This window comes from Hyalella azteca, unplaced genomic scaffold (assembly GCF_000764305.2).
Source record: "Hyalella azteca isolate HAZT.00-mixed unplaced genomic scaffold, Hazt_2.0.2 contig3329, whole genome shotgun sequence".
NCBI classification, from domain to species: Eukaryota; Metazoa; Arthropoda; class Malacostraca; order Amphipoda; family Hyalellidae; genus Hyalella; species Hyalella azteca.
The window spans coordinates 53,220-76,300 of record NW_025933581.1 but is presented as its reverse complement, the minus strand read 5'-3'; the positions used below and the strand labels follow the sequence as shown (position 1 = coordinate 76,300).

At 40.9% G+C, this 23,081-nt stretch overlaps 1 protein-coding gene across 2 annotated transcripts in view; it reads left to right on the top strand.

Annotated features, from left to right (window-relative positions):
- Positions 1-23,081, top strand: part of LOC108664411 — a 56,008-nt gene that overhangs the window by 5,440 nt on the left and 27,487 nt on the right. For both annotated transcript variants that reach the window (XM_047879553.1, XM_018150987.2), the window contains exon 2: positions 22,570-22,644. The gene's annotated coding sequence lies outside the window, so the exon portion shown is untranslated. The remainder of the gene's footprint in view (positions 1-22,569; positions 22,645-23,081) is intronic.

Sequence of the window (23,081 nt, the reverse complement as noted above, 5' to 3'; positions counted from 1 at the left end):
TAATTTGACAACATTTTCCTATATAATTCGAAAAACTTAGCCAAGTAAATTCGATATTTGAACAGAATTAGCACTGACTGACTGACTGTTTATAATTGCCAACTATCAAGCAGCCTGCGATAAATAATAGGATTTGAGTGCTGCAAATAACGTACCCGAGAAGAGCATGACGTGCTCAAGATATCCACTCGTGCAAGAGTGATCGAGGGGAGGGGAGGGGAGGGCAGGGCGCCAGACTCGAAACCTTTCACTGAAGATGAGGCGTGTCTCAACCCTCGTCATACATGAGCTGGTGTGTGTAGCGCACTCATGTGGCCATGCAATTCAACTTATCGCTTATTGTATACTGAATTATTTCGCTTAGATTTTTATTAAAATTATTTTCAATTTATATAATTTGCTCATTCTGTTTTTGGAATATAGCTGAACTCGATTGATTTTAAAATATCTATAGTGAGGCTCAATGTGTCTTAATTATGTTTGGCGCAGGCATGGTGCTTTAATCTTGAGTGAAGTGCCGACTGACGGCGACCAGAGATCTTGTGATGATGGCTTAAATCATTACTTGGCAACGCTCAATACGGTCGAAAAATGCCACACAAAGAGATATGAAATAAATTTGGTGTGCACATAGCGACAAAAATACGTTTTGTGTGACTGATACCAGTGTGTAAAACATTGTTTAATCGTTTATGGTAAACGATGTTAATCTGCTATGCTTTGCATGCAATAAATTTTTTATCTGATAATTAATTCTATTTTAACGTTTAAAGAGATTTCAAAAACTTGTCATAACATGCAAGGTGACTTACGGAGCTCGCTTATGCGCGAGCCTCATCTTTTTCATCGACGTACATACTGCAGACATTATGCATTCCTACGCGAGCTAGGTACATAATTTATTATCCTTTAAATTTTGGTGAATTTTGAGCATCTAGATTTCAATTAATAATCATGGTAATGGCATGTTTAGGTCTTTAAAGTCGCCTCTTATTATTGATCTAATTCCCTCGCAGCTTCTAACCTGAAGGCTGAGCGTTTTTATAATTCGTTATCAGTAATGCATGCCGAGGTAATTGACCAGCTTAAATTACTGAGAATCGTGAGGACGTGAAACTGTATCAGTTTTCCAGCATGTGCGCTTGTGTAATCACAGCACATCTGGCATTCAGCCCGCCATTGTTGAACTATCCAGTGCGACGTATTCATTGGCCGACCGTAAACCGACGCTGGCGAGACCGTGATTCTCAGCAAGGTAGTTAGTTTGATCTCACGTTCCAATGGTTTATCGGTCGCAGTTCGTAGGTAAATGTGCCAACGAGGTCACGTGCGTTGTTACGTGATGTATTGTTCCACTGAATTGCCACTCTTCGCTTTCATACAGAAACGATACCTTCATAATTGTATGAAATTCAATCACTTTGTACTGTATTCTTTCAAATATTCCTGTAGATTTGGAGCATTTGCGACTCACTTTTCCAAATTCTGAGTGCCTTTTCTAGCACGTTTTTTATATGAATATGGCAGTTGCATTTTGCTCTGTCTTCATTTTTGAAATAATTACTATGTTACACTTGAGTATATTTTTTATTTAACCTGTGATATTTGTATGTGTTGCCCGTAGTAGTGTAATGGCGTCACGGATGGATGCCCCGCAACTGCTGTAGTCTCCCCTCGCTTGCCACTAGCAGCTCTGGTCAAGGGCTTCTTTATTCTCCACTTGAGGACGGTAATGCAGCTGCGTCCTCTGCAGTTGTGCTCTTCACATGGCCTCCCTGCCGTTTGAAGTCCTTTTTTCGTGTTACTTACCACCTTTTATTGGCCCTAATTACCTCTGAAAGGGCAGAATATTCTCACAGTAATCACTTGTTCGGGATTGACGAACACCTGCGCTAGAGCTTGTTAGTGCTAAGGTCTGACATATTGGTTGGTCTTTTTTTGTGGAGTCTGTGCATTGTGATAAGTTGAATATTCATAACTGGCTTCTAATTATAGGATGTTGAAGTATTTTGATAATCAATAGGTTTTTATAGGTATTAAAATAACCAACATGGAATTGATGAATGCAGCTGCGTCCTTTCTTGAATTTATTACTTGATGGTTTATGAGTGGCCAACGAAACGCTGACGATAAGTCAGCTCTGTGCTGGAGCTGCAATATTACAAAATGATTGCTAATGCAGAGCGTGATCTATTGTTACAGCATTAAACATAAATTTATGATTGAAACCAACACGAATAACACTGCTCATAGAGACAACATTCAGACGAGGTTCGGAGCAGCCTTTTTTACGTAGTGTGGAACTTGAGCGATGCAGCACTTGTCGCAAACAAAAGAAAATGGTCAGATCACGAATTTTAAAATCATGCCACAATTTGTCTCGATAAATAGTGAATCAGAAATTTTATTTACCGTAATGCTGCTTCAACTGAACCACTTCCGAGCCCAGGATTGTTAGTCGTTGAATTGTTCAGTTTCCGCTATCGCGTGAACCATAATAATGGTCTCAGTAGGCGCTGCTCACTTTTCGAGCTTGGTAAGCGTTCATTTGGAGCCTGTATATCTTCGTTATGTGTAGTTATTTACAAGCTTCACTGAGAAACCATTATCTGGTGTTTTAAAACTGTTATTTCACGTGCTCGTGATACAATTGTTTATCTCCTTAGTATAACGTATTTATCTTAGTACATCATTTAATTTATTTAAAATTACTTTTTATTAGATTAATTCTATGTTTTGAAACAATCCTACTATACTAGACCTGAAATATTTCCTTATTAGTTTATGTTTCTCAAAGAAGGAACTAAACTGAGGCACGATAGGCTCCATGTAGAGCTGCGTTCAACTGTCGAGTTAGCCTACAGACTGGTAATTACTTCTAACAAATGAGGCTTCGTTTAGTGTAGCGCTTGCATAAAAATTTATCACGCGTTTAGTTGAGTCCTTTTTAGCGCATTTTCTCATTTATGAAAAAAACCCTATTGTGCTCGTCATGCCCGTCCGTCTGTCTGTCCGTCCGACCGTGACTTCATGTTTTCGTCGACGAGAAAATGCGCTCTCTGTCACTCACTACAGCGAGTACTGAGTTATATTTTTTACTTTTTGGTATAGGAGACAGGAATTGCATGTGGCAGGTATCACCACACTAAGTGTGTGGCAGGTACCACCACACGGAGCGTGTGGCAGGTACCACGATACGGAGCGTGTGGCAGGTACCACCACACGGAGCGTGTGGCAGGTAATACCTTGTGGCAGGTACCACCACACGGAGCGTGTGGCAGGTACCGCCACACGGAGCGTGTGGCAGGTACCACCACATGAGGTATGTGGTCGCTTGCTGCGCCGCCCAGTTAACTGGTCTTCAGAGAAGACCAAGTCCGGTCTGCAGGCCCGGTCTGTGGGCGCACTGCGGTGACTGACCTGCTCACTCTGACAGCTGCCCTGCTGACTTCGCCCGACCAGCGCGCCTGCTGTTTTTGTCTAGCATGCTGCACACGCGAGTGTGGTGCTCTTACACCTGCATTGCTGTCTTTGCCCTGCCAAGCTGCAGCGCTGACATTGCCCTGCCAAGCTGCAGCGCTGACATTGCCCTGCCAAGCTGCAGCGCTGACATTGCCCTGCTGAGCTGCAGTGCTGACTGCCATGACAGCTACATTGCTGAATTTGCTTTGACAGCTGTACCGCTGGCTTAACCCGACGGCTGCACAGCAGCTGATTTTGCTCTGAACGCTGTCCAGATGACTTGCCTCGAAAGCTGTCTTCAGTGTCTTGCTGAGTTTTCCCTGTGCCATGCTAGGCTACTCTGCTGGCTTTGACCTGCCAGGTTGCATTGAAGGTTTTGCCCCTAGAGTTGAACCGCTGACTTGGTTTGCCCGGAGAGCTACACCGCTGGCTGCGAGGTACAGCTGTGAACTGCAGTGCTGTCTTAGCCCAGGCAGCTTAGCTCATGCTTAGATGGCGTGTCGAGACTTGCGTAGCTTGTTCCTATACGTAGCGTATCAATTTCGTTCCCTGCGATAATTGCTGTTAAATAGTCATTATACGTATATTCCTCGTATGCATATACGTATATATACATATACGTATATATACCTCCCATTCAATTAAATAAATACTGCTCACATCCTTCGCGCGTACAGCCTTTGATGATCGTGTAAATAGTACATACTGAGATGCTCGTACATATTGCTTATGATACGTGTAAGTAATGCGACTCGAACATGTAATTAATTCCCTTCGTGGGTGTGATCACTGCTCCTCTCTTCGCTTTTAAGTTTTTATGTTGCGTGAGACTCAACTTGCAAACTGTGAGTCCTGTGTCCCTACTGGTAAAAATGGGATGTAAAGTGTTGAACTTCTTGAGATGTCTTCATTTGAATTATGTACCATCTGTGATAAACTAGCTGTGATATAAAAGAAATGCTAATAGATCACTTCATGGATCAGTTATTGCAAAACACTCAAATTTTGTTTAATTTTCTTCTTCGTCTATTGAGATTTCGGATACAAAAGGATATATATTATTTAAATTTTCCGCTGTAATTCATACCTATGCCAGCTTTTTCATGTCGGTTTTTTATCAACTATTGCTCTTGGTAATATTATTGAATTTTAAAGGCACTTTTTACTTATCTTCTCTGAAAGCTCCTTGTAATTATTTTTAGTAGTGTTAGTCGTCATTTATTCAATGATCTTATTTAGAAGGTTAGTGCAATTTCCGATGCACCAATCCCTGCCCCCAACCTTGCAAGGTCACTGCTTCCGAGACACTGCACTTAACTGTTCGTAACTGTTCGAACAGTTTTTATCTCCCCTGCTAGCACTTAAGCTGTCTCCGTGGCCGGTTATTCTGAAGCAGTGCGTTAGTAACGATGCATGAATCACTAGCAAAGCGTAGCCTCTTGTGTTTCCAGTCCTGTTAGTTTATAATGAACATAGTGTCGTCTGTTCGTGTATATTGTGTCGCCTGACGTGGCTATTGACGTATTGTGTCGCCTGACGCGGCTGTTGGTGTATATTTTGTCGGCTGATGTGGCTGTTCATGAATATAGTGTCGCCAAAATACACCATCTACGAACGGGCTGGGAGGCCATGGGGAACAGCCACCTCGAAGTCGACTGGAGATCGGAATTTATGAAGTTAAATGCCAAAGCCATGTACAGCAAGCTGTACGAAGTATTACTGCAGGTATGCGTTCGTCGCACACCGGGAAGGACGACCCTCAAACGACCCCTAATTCCAAGGGACAGACGGATCCTCTCGAGTGAACGAGCGAGTTTGAACAAGCAGATAACGGCCGCCTCCAGGAAAATGGAGAGGCGGAGGCTGGTGCATCTAAAGGAGAAAATTGAGGACACTGGGCGACAGTTGAAGGACTCGCACGAGGCTGAGCAACAAGTAGCGGAGGCTCGAGCGGTGGCTGCCATTCGGAAGAAACCCAAATACTTCTACAAATATGTTCAGTCAAAGGCTAAAATCAGGGCCACAATTGGGCGTCTGAAAAATAACGATATCCTTATTAGAGACGATCATGACATGTGCGAACTGCTAGGAGCGCAGTTTGAAAAAGTATTTAACAACCCCCGATACTCAAGACAGCAGAGCAAAATTGGAGTCCTTCAAGAACTGCCAGGGGGTGGGTGCTGATGAACATTGAGTTTAAAACACCGGATCTAGAGAGGAGTATCCAAGTATTATCGACTTATTCGGCTCCTGGGCCAGATGAAATCCTGGCAGTGTTACTGAAAAAATGTGTCGGTGCACTAAAGGTTCCTCTGACTTTGCTGTGTAAAACATCATTGAGAGAATAAATCGTTTCTATTTACCTAAAATTGGAGCTAATAACCCCAATCTACAAAGGAGGTGCAACCCCAAAATTACAGGCCGGTTGCATTAACTCACACGTAATCAAAGTATTTGCGAAGGTCGTGGCCAGAAGGTTAGTGCAGTACATGGAGGAAGCTAACTTTTTCAACATACGATAACCCGGTTTTTGGAGAAATCGCTCCTGTTTGTTTCAGTTACAGATGCATCGTCACCAAATCCTTGTCATGCTGGAGGAGGGGGCCGTTGTGAACGTTGTGTATTTCGACTTCGCGAAATCGATTGACAAAGTTGGCCATGGAATGCTCTTCAGAAAATTAAGACACTGGGGGTCAGAGTTGAATTGTTGGCGTTGATCCACAACTTCCTAATTGAAAAGCTACATGTTGTCGTTGTTGGAGCCCGAGATCGAGCAGCTAGGGTAAAGAGTGGAGTACGACAGGGAACGGTACTCGGCCTATCCTCTTCCTCATCCACATCGCCGACATAGATGTGGCAGTGAATCACGCCTCTGCATCGTCATTCGTGGACAACACCGGGGCCTATACTTTCAAAAAAAGTTAAGAGCTCGTAAGTTCATCAGCCAATCATTGACGGCCTTTCAAGCCACTCTTTTAAAAACAGTTAAGAGATCGTAAGTTCATCAGCCAATCATTGACGGCCTTTCAAGCAAAATCCACCAATCATAGACAAGAAAATAGAGCGTAAGTACTTAAGTTCACTTAGCGAGTTTTGAAAGTATGGCCCCAGGATGCTAATGAGAGAAGCGGAAAAGAAGCGGAACCGATAATCACACTATTCAGAGCCCTGGTGAATCCCCTCCTTGAATTCTGCTGCCAGCTTTAGACCCCGTATGCCATTCTGTACACATGGAAAAATAATAACCGGATTAACACCAAATTTTTGAAACTTTCATAATTGAAACATACCATTACGAGAGAAGGGGGAGACTTTGCACGACCCTCCCTCCCTACGTAACTGATCTGTGGGAAGGATCTCTCTCCGTGGGAGGGCCGATGCTGTTTAACGTCCGACCAAAGGATCTAAGAAAGGGGGGAGTTCACCCTGCAGACCTTCAAGAGACGACTGGACGTGTTCTTGGTCACAATCCCTGATACAATCCCTGATCGTCCGCCCATGCGACACTACCAGCGGCGAGAAACAGCATCGCGCATAGCTGTCCCAAATGAGGACGGATGTGCGATAGTCAGAAACGGTGGGTGATCCATCGTGGCCTGGGACTGCTACGTCCGAAACAAATAGTAAGGATACTGATGCGGCTGTTCATGTATATTCTGTCACCTGACATTGCTCTTCTTGTATATTTTATCGTTTGACACGAATATTCGTGTATGCAGCGTGCACACCTCAACGACTTGCGCATCAATGCTACGCTTGCAGAGGTGTTACTTCAACGGTCCCAAGCCACGTTGTGATAATTTGATTGAATTATACCTCATTTGTCATCTTTTTACCTGTCGTTGGCATTCAATCAACGTTCATCACTTACACCTGCGCATATCCTGAACTGCATCCACTGATTTATGATTGATCTCACCCTGCAACATCTGTAGACTAGCTTGCATATCTGCTACCTGCTGTGTCGAATTCAGAAGGCACAAACTTTTAAAAAGCTCGATAATACCGATGGTGAACGCGAACTCTCGTAGCTGGCACTTGATGTATTCTCAGACATGCACACAAATATAATGTAGCATCTTTCCTATACAATTTGCTTTCCTAATAATAATTTTGTATTTAATAATAATATTTCCCTTTTAATTTTGCGACTAGGGAAATATTAAATTAACCTGAGAGTTTTCACTATCGGATTTTATTGTAAATTTACAGGAATTTATTGCCATTCTTCACGTTCACCGCCCGTGATTGCGCGGATCTAAACTAAAATTGTGGCCTGCCGTTCGCCGGCCATAGATTGGGATTGGCCGGCAATAAACTGGTCGTAATTTTCATGAGGATGTCGTCTAAACATCAGCGTTTTTCAATCTCTTTGTCTCTTAGATCCTTGATCCCGAAGCAGAAAATCTCCTTTGGCTGGAGCGAAGGTTTTTTTTCTCTGCTTCGCAAGGGAAAGTTTTCGCGCTTCTATCACTGCCGCCTTTACGTTGTTCACTTGCTTCATTATTCCTTCTCCTACATTGCCTTCTCCTTCTTTTCGTTATGAAAGTGCTGTATTTTTCCCTCTCCTCCATATGCTCCTTTTCCTTTTACGTTTTTTTCCTTCAGTATCATTTCTCCCCAATTGCCTTTGTCTTTATGCGTGGCTCACTTACTATTATCTCTTCGTATACTTACGTTGTTCACATAACATGTTATCCTCCTTTCCACCGTTGTCGTTTCCTTCTCAATTTTTAAGAACTTTTAATCATCTCTCTTAAATTCTCTTCATTGTTAGCAAGGGTAACTTCATAAGTTATCCATGCCTTTTATTGTCCTCTCTTCTCTACAGCTTTCCCCAATAAGTGCATTTCTTTTATTCTCACTCTTCATCTCTTGCTAATTTCTGTGGCTCAAAATTTCGAGTTCAAGACTCCGTCGAGTTTTTGGAGTTGCATGTTTTTAGCGCATTTTCTCATTTATGGAAAAAATGCACTATTGCATGTGCTCGCCATGTCCGTCTGTCTGTCTGTCTGTCTGACTGTCCGTCTGTCTGTCCGTCCGTCTGTCCGTGACCTCAAGTTTTCGTCGACGAGAAAATGCGCTCTCTGTCACTCGCTGCAGTGAGTACTGAGTTATATTTTTTCAGTTAAGAAACGGCCTTTATCCCAAGGACATGGTTCATTATCTTCATATTCCTCCGTCACTAGTTATTTTCTTTATTTACGTTTCTTTCATTAATTCGTATTCAAAAGATTAACAAATGGCTTTGTACGACATTGTTGTTGCTTTTATTACACCATCAATTCAATTTATTTTAGATTATCCTAATCAATTTACATTCAAAAAGAATATTTTACTTTTTTTGCGATCCCACTTTTAATTCTTGAAAGTCTTTAATTAAACGAATCATTATTTTATTAAAATTTCGGTAACACTGAACCGTGTGTTGTTTAAAAGAGAGCTTTATGGAGTTGCTTGCACTTCATGCACTATTCACGACGGTTTATGTTGTAATGCTTCATCTCAAATAAAAGTCTCTCTAATGCATCAAGTGATAACAAAACATTGTTCACTGCTCCCATTGTTCTCTCTGAGGAGCTGCCTCCTTAGAATAAATTTGGGGCAATTTTCAGGTTGCATTTAACCATATATTTAATCAGTCCCTTCATGCACTGCTTGTGTATCGACTTTTAAATGAATTTTACTTGCCAAACGTTACACTCAGCATGGGATATAAAGTGCTGAACGTCATACTAAGCGCGGATATTACTCGAGAAACGTTATATCAAGCTTGTAGATTGTATGGCGTTATTATCTTGCTAAAATTATTCACTTAACTTTTATATATAGCAGTTTAGCCATATGTTGTCACAGACCACCTTTCTCCGGCTTACTCAGTCTCTGGAAAGTATGATTTGAATTAATAGTATTCATGGTAATGATAATTAATTTTGTCATTCCTGTGAGGCAGCAGAAATTTATATCCTCGCTGGCACACTTTAACCTCGAGGAAGAATCTTTCTGTGGTGTCCATGTTGTGGCTCACAGGCCGTAGTCCCTCACCCCTTTGTCACTTTAATTATCTACAGGCTTGCAGGTACGAATATCATTGATGAATATTGATGTATCCGCAAGTAAAGGGTAAAAATGATTTTTTTCGTATTTTTCCACGGTTATCACAGCGTCTTCGATCATCGTAATTCATACGCGAGAAGCGAAGCTGGAATTATATATATAGCGACCTGGGCTCAATAGACTTGAAATGAAGATTTTTCGTGGAATGACTATGCTGCAATTTTATGAAATTACAACAATGTTCATGAAGTGCATTGTGGTGGTGGGTGCGGTGAACGAATAACGCAATGAATGATGTTGTATAATACATTTCCAAATGATGGGAGGGGCGTGTTACATGGCTCGTGATTTGCTAGAAGCAGATCAAGGCGCTCTAAATGTCGTATTCGTGCAGTATTAGCTGCATCATGTTCGGATGTAACGTAAAAGTGAAGATTAGTTTTACAGTGCTGTCGAAGAATTCGCAATGCTGTTTAATTTAACATTCAGGTAATTATTTAGACACTAAAGTTACCAAACCCAGAAAAATAGAGCAATCATGCATGTGATGCATTTTGGTGAAGCGTTTAAATGATCCTGTGCCTACGTTTATGAACAGTTATCAAACTTGAAGCGCGTAAATTCTTAACGGAGGCTTTAGCAAATTCTGGGATTTCTGATTGCAATGATAAATATTGGTCATCGGGAGGCGCAAGGAAATGTGGGCTGTTTACACGTCTGGCATTGTATTGCAATTACTATCACTTATACTTATTATGTATGGTTTTAACATTTCGTTTACCTCCTTTATCTATTAATACTAGAGAAATTTAATAATTTGAATTGATTCGAACGGTAGCTCGCACGCTGCTGTTGGTGAAGTTGTGGTTCAGGTATTGAAATTCGACTGAAATCTAACTTCAGCTGAAGGAGCTTAATCACCCCTACTCATACCTCACTGTGGGTTCAGTTTTCGCGGCCGCACAACACTCTTCGCCCCCATGCTGTGGGATGAGTGCTTATCTCCCCACCCATCGCAGTGGGATGAGTCTCACCCCTCACCACTCACTACTCACCCCTCACCCCCGGGTTCGCCTGATCACGGCGATAGTTGAGTAACGGGGAGGCGTTCACGGCCTCGGTTCTGCCCTGCTTTCCTTACTCGCCTCGAGCTAGACTCAGAATTATATACTTGTTTCCTACAATGTACTAGTTCTACAGTGATCACAACTTTACAGTGATCATGAGTCTACAATGATCATAACTCTACAGTGATCATGAGTCTACAATGATCATAACTCTACATTGACCGTTGCTCAATGTTGTTCGGAAGTTCCGCAGCCATAATAACTTGATCGTAAGTTCTACTGCGATCGATAGATTAACAGTAATTCTAACATTTGTGTTTACCGTTACTTATAGGATGATTTCAAATTGGTTAAACCTGCCAGTAGATACGTTGTTTCAACACGAACTGGATTGAATCCCGATATTTTCGAGTCGGGCTTTTGAACATTTCTGCTGCCCTATTGAAAATTTTAGCCTCTCCATCATCGGCTATATACTGAGGCCTCCAAAACCTTTAAGAATGATTCGATTTTCCTCCATCTTATTTTCGAATAAAGCTTTTGAATGCATGGTCTTATCTTATCTGGCACTCCTTGGCCGACTGAGCAACTAGGAAATATCTCATGGATATTTTTAACTTGTCAATTCAGAATTTTTATGCGTGTGTGTTTGACGACCGCTGTTATGAAGATATGTTTCTTGATAGATTTGTGCAGGAGTTTGAAAGGTCTTTGATGTATTGCTTTGTTCTGATATTTACATCTCGCGCAAGAACTTCGCTCACCTCTGAGCTTCTATTTATAGATGTTCGAGCCCAAGCTACCTACTTTTGGTAAACCGAAACCATTCGTGTTCAACTCTATCACCATTAACAACCTCGTAGTAACTTATTAAGGGGTCATGAGCTTTCCCCATTTCAAAGAATCTCTTCAGTAAAATCAACCTCACTCTTGTATTCCAGAAACCTCACTCTTCACCTCAAACAACCCCGCTCTTCACCTTAAACAACTTTACTCTTCAATTCAAACAACTTCGCTCTTCGTTTCAAACAACCTTGCTCTTCAATTGAAACACCTCGTTCTTCATTACAAACAACCTTGCTCTTCACTTCAAATAAACTCGCTCTTCACTTCAAACAAACTCGCTCTTCACCCATGCAGACAACCTTGCTTTTCATCTCGGATATCCTCGCTTTTCACTTCAAAGAACTTCCTTCAAACAAACGTGCTCTCTACCTCAAACAACCTCGCTCTTCACTACTAACAACTTCGCTCTTCACTACAAACAACTTCGCTCTTAACTCCAAAGAACTTACCTCGAATAAACTTGCTCTCAACCTCAAACAACCTCGTTTTTTACCTCGTGCAAACTCACTCTTTACCCCCAAACAAACACGCTCTCACACTACCTCAAGCAACCTCACTTCCACCACTCATTTGTTGATGGGCCATTTGTTGCAGCACACCCCCTCCGTTCTGCCGATGCTTCTTGATATGCGACAATGCAGCCATAGATGGTTACGCTGATACTTCTGATCTGAGAAACGTTTAATACAGTAAAATGTATTAAACGTTTCTTGTGGAAGTGATAAAGTTAAGAATTGTCGTGGAAATAAGAATGTTGGCCCCTCGTGCCTGAGTTATTCAACATTATGAAAGGATCGATTATAAATAAATTACCTATACTATAAATGACATCAGACGCTCGTGGCCTAATAATACAAAATTAAGAAACCGATTTCAAAGCGTAATAGCATAGATGTTATTCCAATTCGATAGTCAATAATAAATTACAGAGTTATCTGCCCCTCTTAGGAGCTGGTAAATTGCGTTGGTTTGCACTTAACAAGATGCCAGGCATCAATCAAACCCTCACACTCACGCTGTATAAATAATGTGAGTAGATTGTGCCTAAATTATTCGTATCGATGTGGGTCGGCGATCGTGCTTCTGTAGACTCGGAGGAAGATTTTAAGTCATTATCGATGATGAGCTTTTGATGTTGTTGTTATCCTGCTGCTGATGCGTAAGTTGGGCTGGTGATTGGCAAGTACAACCTAAACTTGGACTATCAAACCAGCGTTTCACTTCCTGCCTTCCATACTACGGCACACGATTCCGCTCACCTGAGTTAAGAATTCAACGTAGTTGCTTCATTAATGTATTATCGATTCTATTTTATTTAATGAATAACTTCAAATCTTATTTCATAGTAGAAGAGTGTTGTTCAAATTAATGTTATGATGCAAACGAATCCCATTCTCGAAATACAGTGTTTAAAATGAACGATTCTTTTTGTTTATGTCTCCCAATCTCATGACAAAGACTATGAAAATGACCTTATGTGATATTCATGAGATAATAATAGTGCCAATAACACCGACGGATTAAGTAAATACCATGGCTGCATGGTATCAAGACATTATACATTAATTGTTAACCCTCTTAGATTTCTCACCTTTTAGATATTTTTAGTAAACTATTTCTTCAGTTGTGTTGCTGAGCTTTCTCTTAGAAAATAAGCAAAAGGTTATAGAAAGATTATTTTATATAGAAAACACATTAAAGTAAACTTTCTATGCAAGTATAAGCCGCAAACGTTCCACATATGTTATGAGTCATATCAGTTGGCTGAGTCCCGAGGCTGTCGATAAAATTGAACGACAGCGACGCGCCCTGATATGAATTTTAGAATACCAATCGATGGTCTATATAGTGTCTTCCAATAATTCTGCGATCAAATAAATGTTTACCGTTAATTTTGTAATCTGAGCTACAGAATCAGGTGAATAAACCACAGACATGTAAGATCTTTAAGAACGGTAAACATAAAAATTCTGAAGAATTAGTTAATGTGGCTGGTGAATATGCTGAAGCAGATGCTGCAAGAACATTACGGGGACCACGCGTGGGGAAGGCGCGGGGAAGAATATTTTATGGAGACACCAGCTGTTCTTCGTGGGAAAGTTTTATGTAGAAAGTTGTCGTGTGAATTGTATTGCAACTTCGATACCCAACCTGCTTTCTCTCTAATTTTGTCTCATTAGCGTCATTTTTTTTAATATAATAGGCTTTAAGTCGGCTTCATCGGATTTCAGCCGTTGCTGGTTGAGCGTATATTATAATGTTTAATTCAGACATGTGTAATATAAAAATTCGACGATCGAATACTTGTTTGCAGTTACTAAATATTCGCCATGCGCAGTCAATAAATATAAAAGTATAAGCCATGGGCGGTTAATAAATATTCAATGATGGTCTACTCGGTTCCGTGGTAGCTCTTCATTTTCAGTTGGGTCTCGTGGTTTATTTGGAGAGCCCAAGACGTTATCCATGCGCTCCTCCTGCTTCAATAGAGACGTCTGGCTGCCTATTGAGAGCTTCAAGTGCGCTAAGCCGCTGAAAATTATCGGCGGCAGACCTACAGCAATACTCTGGCCACTCATAATCCGGACAAGATTTTTATAAGAGGCTTGGCAGTCGAGTGGCGTGGTGCTTACTTCTCATGCTCCATTTAACCGAGGGCTTTATCCCATTGAAAATTAACGCTGCATCACGGCCGGCCATCTATTAATGACCATACATATGCTCCTACATTCTTCGAAATGGATGCTAATTTCGAGCACCACTTCGTATTGTCATGAACGAACTTGATGAACGCTGAATGCTTCCTTGCTACATAGCTGATCAAATAGTAAATATTGATAGGTCATTGGAACATTTACCGAATCATATATTTGTAACCTATATTTATTTACTAGGTGTGTGTTAACTTTAGGTAATATTCATTATGGCTTACTAATCTATTTAAGTCTAATTTACTTATACGAATTAAGTTTATAATGGTAGCTTGATTAACTAAAGTTTTCAACAAATCATTAGCACCCACACAGCAGCCTACAAAATACCCAGACGTTAAAATGACTTCGGTTTAACATGAACTAGATTGAAGCAGAGCCTGTGAATAATAATTTTCTTTGAGACAAAACTAAAAGGTTTTGGAGACACTTAATCATCGGTATGAATAATATCATCAAGGAGCAAGTTGTTGACGACATGCATTGAAGCATGCATCGTTGTGCATGCTTAATTTAACATTAACGAAACCGTGCCTAGCGCCTGGTCCTGTTCGAGTGAGCAGCTGTTGCTCGTCACTGACCTGTTTCTTGGAAGCGTTTTCTCGTGGCAGGCTTGCGGCAGTGCCGGGGCCGTCATTAGCAGTGCTGCAGGCTTGACTTGTCCGCAGCTGAGAGCGCCGAGCATCTGCCTAGCTGCCATGCTTAGACTATACGTCAGTTCATGTTGTGGTGTATAATAATTAACACTTTGGTGCGTGCATTTACCCTTTGGTGTAAGCATTGAACTTTTGTACATGCTTCAAACCTTTGTTTTATGCGTCAACACTTTGGTACATGCGTCAAGCCATTGGTATATGCCTCAACACTTTGGTATATGCGTCAACACTTTGGTATATACGTCAATACTTTGGTATATGTGTCAACACTTTGGTACATGCGTCAACACTTTGATATATGTGTCAACACTCTAGTATATGTGTCAACACTTTGGTATAGGTATACCTCAACACATTGGTATATGTGTCAACACTTTGGTACGTGCCTCAAACCTCTGGTATACACGTCAAACATTTGGTATAAACGTTAACCGTGTGTTATATGCGTTAACCCTTTGCTACCATACGTTGGATGCATTAACCCGTTCTCTATAAAAATTAACCTTTTAATATATGCGATGGCCTTATATGGTTATGTGCGTTACTCATTAGTAAGTTCGTTAACCCTCCGATGTTTTCGTTTCTTTATTAACTATCCCATCATGCGTGTATTGTTTGTACTCCTATGTACACTTCCCGTGATTAATTGCTGCAATGCTTGGATGCCGTGATAAGCATTTTAATCTTCGATTCGTGAAGCTCAAGTAACTCAATTACTCAAAAATGGAGAACTATTTGACCATTTGCAATATGGTTTCATTAAAAAATATTATTTTTGTCCGTTTGTTCCGGTGGTTTTTTCTCGGATAAGTCTATATCTGTAGCGTTTAGCCGACAAAATTAAACGATAAAAAAAATTCGAAAATTACTTAATAAAAAGCTGATAATTTTCTCAAGGTCAACGACTTGCTTTTAACATTACCACTCTCCCGCAAGAACTCAGACTCTGAATCAGGGATTTTGTGATTTTTCAGTCATACTCTCTATGATTTTTTTACGATTATTGCGGTCTCAGTAGACGATAACTGGACCAAATATCTGGCCTCTCTGTCAGTGCTCGTGGCATCTTATCACCGAGCTCTAAATATTCAACAACTACCAGTCCATAGTTGCCATCGATCAGCCTGCATCGCTCCAGATCCGACGTGTGCTAACCCTGACGACCTCCGGTGAGCTAAATGTCCCCTCAGTCCCACGGCGCACGCTGACGCTCAGGGTTATTAGGGTTAATCAAGGGTTGTGTGCTCAGAATGAGGAAATTAGTACGCTATTTGGGGTGGGTTTGTTGGCAAAGGTTGGATGGCAGCGGCTGGGGTTGGTGGCAACGGCTGGGGTTGATGGCAACGGCTGGGGTTGATGGCAACGGCTGGGGTTGATGGCAACGGCTGGGGTTGATGGCAGCGGTTAGGGTTGATGGCAACGGCTGGGGTGGATAGCAGCGGCTGGGGTTGATGGAAACGGCTGGGGTTGATGGCAACGGCTGGGGTTGATGGCAGCGGTTAGGGTTGATGGCAACGGCTGGGGTGGATAGCAGCGGCTGGGGTTGATAGCAACGGCTGGGGTTGATGGCAACGGCTGGGGTTGATGGCAACGACTGGGGTGTATAGCAGCGGCTGGGGTTGATGGCAGCGGCTGGGGTTGATGGCAACGGCTGGGGTTGATGGCAACGGCTGGGGTTGATTGGGGTTGGTGGCAACGGCTGGGGTTGATGGCAACGGCTGGGGTTGATGGCAACGGATGGGTTGATGGCAGCGGTTAGGGTTGATGGCAACGGCTGGGGTTGGTGGCAACGGCTGAAGTCTTTCGCGAAGGTTAAGGTAATGATGTTGTTGCGGTTGATTGCTACAACGGAGGTTAAGGGGCTGATCGACGCGCCCCAGGTTCCCTGTGTTGGGGGAAGGGTGGCGTACGCAGGTCTTGAAATAGCTGACCCTGCCTCCCCGTGCTTCCCCACACAACTTTTAGGCCTTGGCGTCAGCCCACGCCTCTCCCTCTTCCCCTGTGGGGAGTGAGGGTAGACAATTGCATACAAAAACTGAACTCGTATCTAAAAGTATGCGAGAAGATCAAAGCTAGGTAATTACATAAAGGCTCACAATCCTGTTGAAGTGTTTTCAGATTCTGTCTTTATTTTGAAACTTTTTTTTTTTTTGGGTGGGGATCTAAATGTACACATTTATATTTTCCTGCAGAATGGATCCTCTAATCGAGGCTTACAGGGGAATTCAGCAGCAACAATGATTCAATTATTTAAAAGGGCACTTCGTTTTGGCCTAATTTCATTGAAAATGTATTGGCATTTTTCTTGCCAAATAAATCAATATTATTTCATGTTAATATTTCACCGAATCGATTATTGAGTTGATCTGGGGAACGTTTAAACTGAAAAAAAATTAATTGTGAAGAGCATCTTTTTTGAGATTTTATAGTGAATAAAATTGACATTTTTAATGCAGGCACGAAGTGAATATGAGAATCAAACGTTGTCATCAGAAAATTATAAAAAAAAATATTTCCCTGAGCAAGTACGTCGTGCTGAACTTTGCGTGGTGCTGCGGAAGTGTTGAGTATGCAGGTGTTATTTCATTGCACAGGTGTTGTGGCGCAGCTAGCGTGCGTGTTGCTGCCTGCACTCGCAGGTGTTGCGGCATGACACTCATGCCTACAATCATACTGTTACTTTCATTATTGATTGCTATTATAGTTTATTTATTATTTCGATCGGTAATCCTCATGTATGTTATGATCATGATTAGAAATATTTCTTGTCACTAGTCGAGATTTCCTTTAGAAATAATTTCCATGATAAATTTTCATACTCGAATCTGATGTGAAAATGGAAGCCTGATAGGTACAACATCCATGGTCGTTAACAAATCTATAACTGATAGAGTCGAGCGCATTAACGGCCGATCGTTGTTTGGTTAAAAAAATCGACTTATTTTTATTATATTTGTTATTTTTCTCTTTCAAAATTTATCTGAAGCTTGCTGTTCGTAGAAAGAAGGCAGTAAATGTTCGTCACCAACCACGAAAAAAATTAGTAATGAATCCAATATTTTATCAAAAACATTGTGATAAGCTAATCACCAAATCTATGAAATGTGAATTTTTTTACACAAAAATTGAATTAGCTCATCGATGGGACAATAATTATTAATAACCATACGAGAATGTTAATTTAATGATTACGAGTTTATCCACACGTGCATGCTTTACGGAAGTATTGGCTAGCAAACTAGTAGCTGCTGAATGGTAATTTCTGCCTGAAATTCCCCATAATTCTTTGATAAGAGCAGGACTTCATTTAATGCTAAATTAGAGCCTAGGGATACTTTGTATAGAACACCACACAATTTGTATCCTGGTCCGCATAACTCCGCGGGGTATCGATCACCGGGTGAATGAACTCTACCGTTGTTGTTGCTGCTCGGTTCATGCACATGTTGATGAAAAATCTACAGGTATTACAACTCTTATTGGTATTAAAACCATTTGTATTGTTAGGGATTGCAATAGGATTCGTGAAATTTGTCATTTTAGTTTTAATTCACCACCGATATGACTTCGTCATTAAATGTTCAATAACTTATCGTTGTTGCGTGATTCACCACAGAGGTACGTAGTTGTATTGGTTCTATTAATATTGATTATAATGTGCATGTAAATTCAGTAGTGCTTCAATAATTGGTCAATAATTGGCGTGAATTTATAGATTCATGTGTATGTGTTATTCAGGGGTATCATGTTCGGTGTTAAGTTAATTATTACTCGTCCCAAATTTAGGTTTGCATTTACATTACAGAAAAACTCCGAACTTGAGTTGAGAGAAGAACATGAGCAAAGAAAGCACACGGTTTGTTTATTGTTATTTGTTTATTTATTATTATAGTACCTACTTAATTTATCATATCATTCATCCTTTATTTACGATCATTTGTCAAGTATCTGGGGTCAAAGAGAGCTTATTTATCGATTAGTCCCCAACAGTATAACAACCATTTGTTAAATTAAAAAAAACTTACCGTAATCTCACAATTGTTTCAAATTAGTAATATTTGTCACAGAACTCATTGATTTCTATAATTATATGTCCAGCAATAGGTAATGAATAAAAGTTCTTCTAAGTACTTTCTAGTTGATCCCAGTGAGTTAATTTTAACCATTTGTACTCGTTAATTCTTACAAAAACCTCAAGTGAAAATTTTTTCAGCCTTTATAAAACCCAGTGACATTTTCCATTAACAAATTAACATTAATAAAGGGGATTCGCATTAACGGGATTAACTCTAGCCTCTGCACTTGCTTGTAAGTGAATGTACAGTTTTCTTCCTATTAGTTTAACTGCTGTTTTTACGCACAAGGTGTACTCGCAAGATGCCACCAATTTAATCCTTCGTGGTAAATCTTACGACTGTTATAGGTGGTCGCATCACACCGTATCAGTGCGCTAGTACGCTGCAGCAACTTCTGTAAGAAGCACCTGGCGCTGAACAGCATGCGGAAGTGGCGCCAATAACAACAGTGGCTTGCGAGATCATCTTTAGTCTTTCGGTGCCGCCCTTGGATGCGCGTTCGAAGCAAATATTCATTTAACCGTGAATTTTATTTCCTTTCTTTCCAGTTATTAGCACGTTTTTTTCCATAAGAACGTATTACAAAGACAAATTCGGTCTACTGTTAGAATTGGCTGATACACTTTTTAGGAAAAATCAGCATATACGGCTTCTTACAATTCTAAATAAAACTTTCCCATTCAATTTTTGTGTTTCGTATCGCCTAATATCGATGACAAAAATGGCAGAACCTTAGCCTGCACGTATATCAACAGAGGACGTATCATAGCTAGCATAGCTATATTAAGTGCCATTTCCTAGCTACCTATTTCCACAATAGGTTCCGTGTCATAGCTGCCCATTTTCACAATAGGTGCCGTATCCTAACTACCCCATAGCCAACATATCCACAATGGGTGCCGTATCCTAGAAACCCATATCGATAATAGGTGCCGTATCCTAGCTACCCATATCCACAATAGGTGCCGTATCCTAGCTAACCATATCCACAATAGGTGCCGTATCCTAGATACCCATATCCACAATAGGTGTCGTGTCCATATTTATCCATAAATGGCACAAAGCCAAGCATTACAACACGGGTATCCGTGACGTCACGACAGCAGCGGCTGCTCGGCCTATATTCCGTCACGGTCAAGTTCAAACCTCCGGTCAATACGAAGCTGCTCCTCCCGCTGCTTCGTCGTGAGATTACCCCCCGTGTTAGATGTTCTAAGATGGATTATTTCAACGTGATTGTCTTGCCGCTGCCCAATAAGATCCTGTAACGATCCTGATGTTGCATGATGCAAATTTCGATGAAATCCCTAGACAGTAAATATAGAACATGTAATGCTAAACTCGCACATGCGGCATACATACAAACTAAATATTTAAATTATGCACGTTACATAACACGTTCAACTTGAACGATTTAACGAAAGTCATATTCGTTCCCGAGGGGGGCAAAGTTTTCTTTCCCGGTTAGCCGTCTGAACTTCCTCTTTGGAAAACGACGAATGTTTTCAAAAGACTACTGCAATATGAATTGAAGACTCGCCCGTTGCTCCGACTTTTATCCCATTGGTTAAAATTACCGGAGTTTATTTTCTTGTTTATGATTGTTGCAGAATCACATGTAGCTGAGCTCAAGGACATGGACATTGCCTTCGCTTCGATATGCGTATTATAATTTCTAGCAACTTTATGTGATACGGACAAAAGTAGCGGCTGCAATGTGCTAATAAATTACATGCGCGTTATCGGCGACAAAAACTTCTTTAATAGTATGTGAAAATGTCATAGAAAAATTTTGTTACTTCCATCCTTCCTTGAATAGAGGAAGATTAAGTAACGGGCGTTTACTGATGAGTTAGGGTGCGGAGCTTCCGTGTTTGGCGCCCCAGCGAGCCTAGCGTTGTTAAAGATGACCGCCAACGCTGGGGCTGACGCTTGCCGTGCCCCCACCGTGCCCTGCCTACCTTCCTTCTTGTCTGCCTTGTCTTCTTTCCTATCTTTCTTCGTTTCTTTTCTGTCTGCCATTCATTTTCTCCTGTCTGACATTTTCTCCTGTCTTAGTTCCATCTATATTTTTTTTCGTGGAAGTTTCGTGTACTGCCTTGCCTCATTTCTTGCCTGAGTGCTACCCCATCTTCTTCGGTCTGTCCTCATTTATTTCTAGCCTACCTTACATTTCATCTATCTTTATCTGTGTCCTCGAATATTTAGCCTGCTCTTTCTCTCCGAATATCTTCCTTCACTCGTGTCTTTGCCCTCTCACGTCTACGATTCCTTCTCCACGATTCCTCTCTCACTCATTTATCTTATTCCTCTTCTTTATGAAGTCTTCGCAATCCATCAATTCCACCGTGCGGGCTTGTGCTGGTTTACGTTCTATTTATATACGTTCCCTTTTTTATATGTTCTCGCTAATGAATTTCTCGAGCAAACATTGCCCCGCCGAGCCATTGCGCATTTAAATTTCCTGCGTTATTTGATCTCCTGAAGACCAACTGTATTGAATCGTCGTCATAAATTTTCGAATATAGACTTACTAAAGACTTGGTAAATAATACAAATTACCGAGTTGGTAATTTGTATATGAAAATATACAAAATAAGTATGTAATAATTATTGATGAATATTATTATGATAATTATTTTCCTATGATTGAGATGAAGTCAGGTGCTGCTATGAGCATCACTTATTAAAGATAAGTGCTAAAATAGTTGCCTTCGTTGATATGAGTTGACTTTTTCCGTCCTAACAGTTGATTCTTCGTAGTAAGTTCAGATAACACCAAAATCTGCTTATGAAACGTCAAACGTCGAATAAATGATCGCAGGAGTGTGACCACCTATGATATTTCTGTTGCTGATAGTTTCTGCGATGATATCCATACTCTAATGCGTCCAAATGAATTAAATGCTGGGTGTTTCTGTAACTTTAATGATATATGGCAGCTTCTAACGTACCAAAATTATTTTAATTAATTATTTCACAAAATAGTATTTGATTCCATGTTTTATTCGCTTTATTTTCATTTTTGATTTCACTACCGGTACTTATCTCTATTTACATGGGGGTTCCCAATATCGACTATCTTGTGTTCGTGATGTATTTAATCTGATTGCTCTTTATTATTTTTATTGTGCACCATTTGGCAGATTGAAAATTTATGTAAAAACACCCGCTGCTTCATTCTAAAAAAAATCCTTCGATTCGATAGCTCTCCAACACGAGATAGTCGAACGCTTGTTCCATAATCCGTAGAGTTTAACGAGATTATACGACTTTCCTGATTTTCCACGAATAACTTACGCTTCGCTTTGTAGGTTATTAAGAAGCTATTCATATATTATTCTTGTAAAACTAGAAATTTAATTGTAATAGATTTGACCAAACAGCAAGCTGAGCACAAAATTTAACTAACTTAAACAGAAAATGGGGGAATTCGATGCAGACGTAATGAGAAGGTCAGGTACCGTAGATTTTTTACGCTCAAAATAGGATTCGTAGGTATTCAGTAATGAGTACCTACTGGATTTTTTTTATTCGTCTGATGCAATTATTTTTGCTCACCGCGATTTTATATGTACAAAAGGGAGGTTTAGCGAAAAAAGTCTTCATATTACCACATAAAATATTTATTTCGCGAACCAAAAATATTTTAAATAATTCAGAGACGCTGTGAAGGTTCTTCTAACGTCCGCAGGTGTGGCGGCGTCAAGGCCACGTCCGACGGGCTGGTGGAGCGACGTACGGGACGTGCAGCGCTACTCATGACCTAGTACGTCACTCCCCACCCTCTGTAGTACGTCACTCCCCACCCTCTGTAGCACGTCACTCCCCACCCTCTGTAGCACGTCACTCCCCACCCTCTGTAGTACGTCACTCCCCACCCTCTACAGCACGTCACTCCCCACCCTCTGTAGCACGTCACTCCCCACCCTCTGTAGCACGTCACTCCCCACCCTCTGTAGCACGTCACTCCTCACCCTCTACAGCACGTCGAGGGTCTATTATCAGTTAGGAAATATTGTTCTGCTATTCCTACCTGTTGTTGTTATACCTATACTTTAATACTAAAGCATAGGTACTCTTGCCTAAATGTTTTAATGATATTCCTACGCTGCATGTATTGCCTTATCGCCCGTCTCATCGATGGGTGTGATGATATTTTGCATATTTGATATGATTTATTGGTAGAATTTCGTAACATTCTAT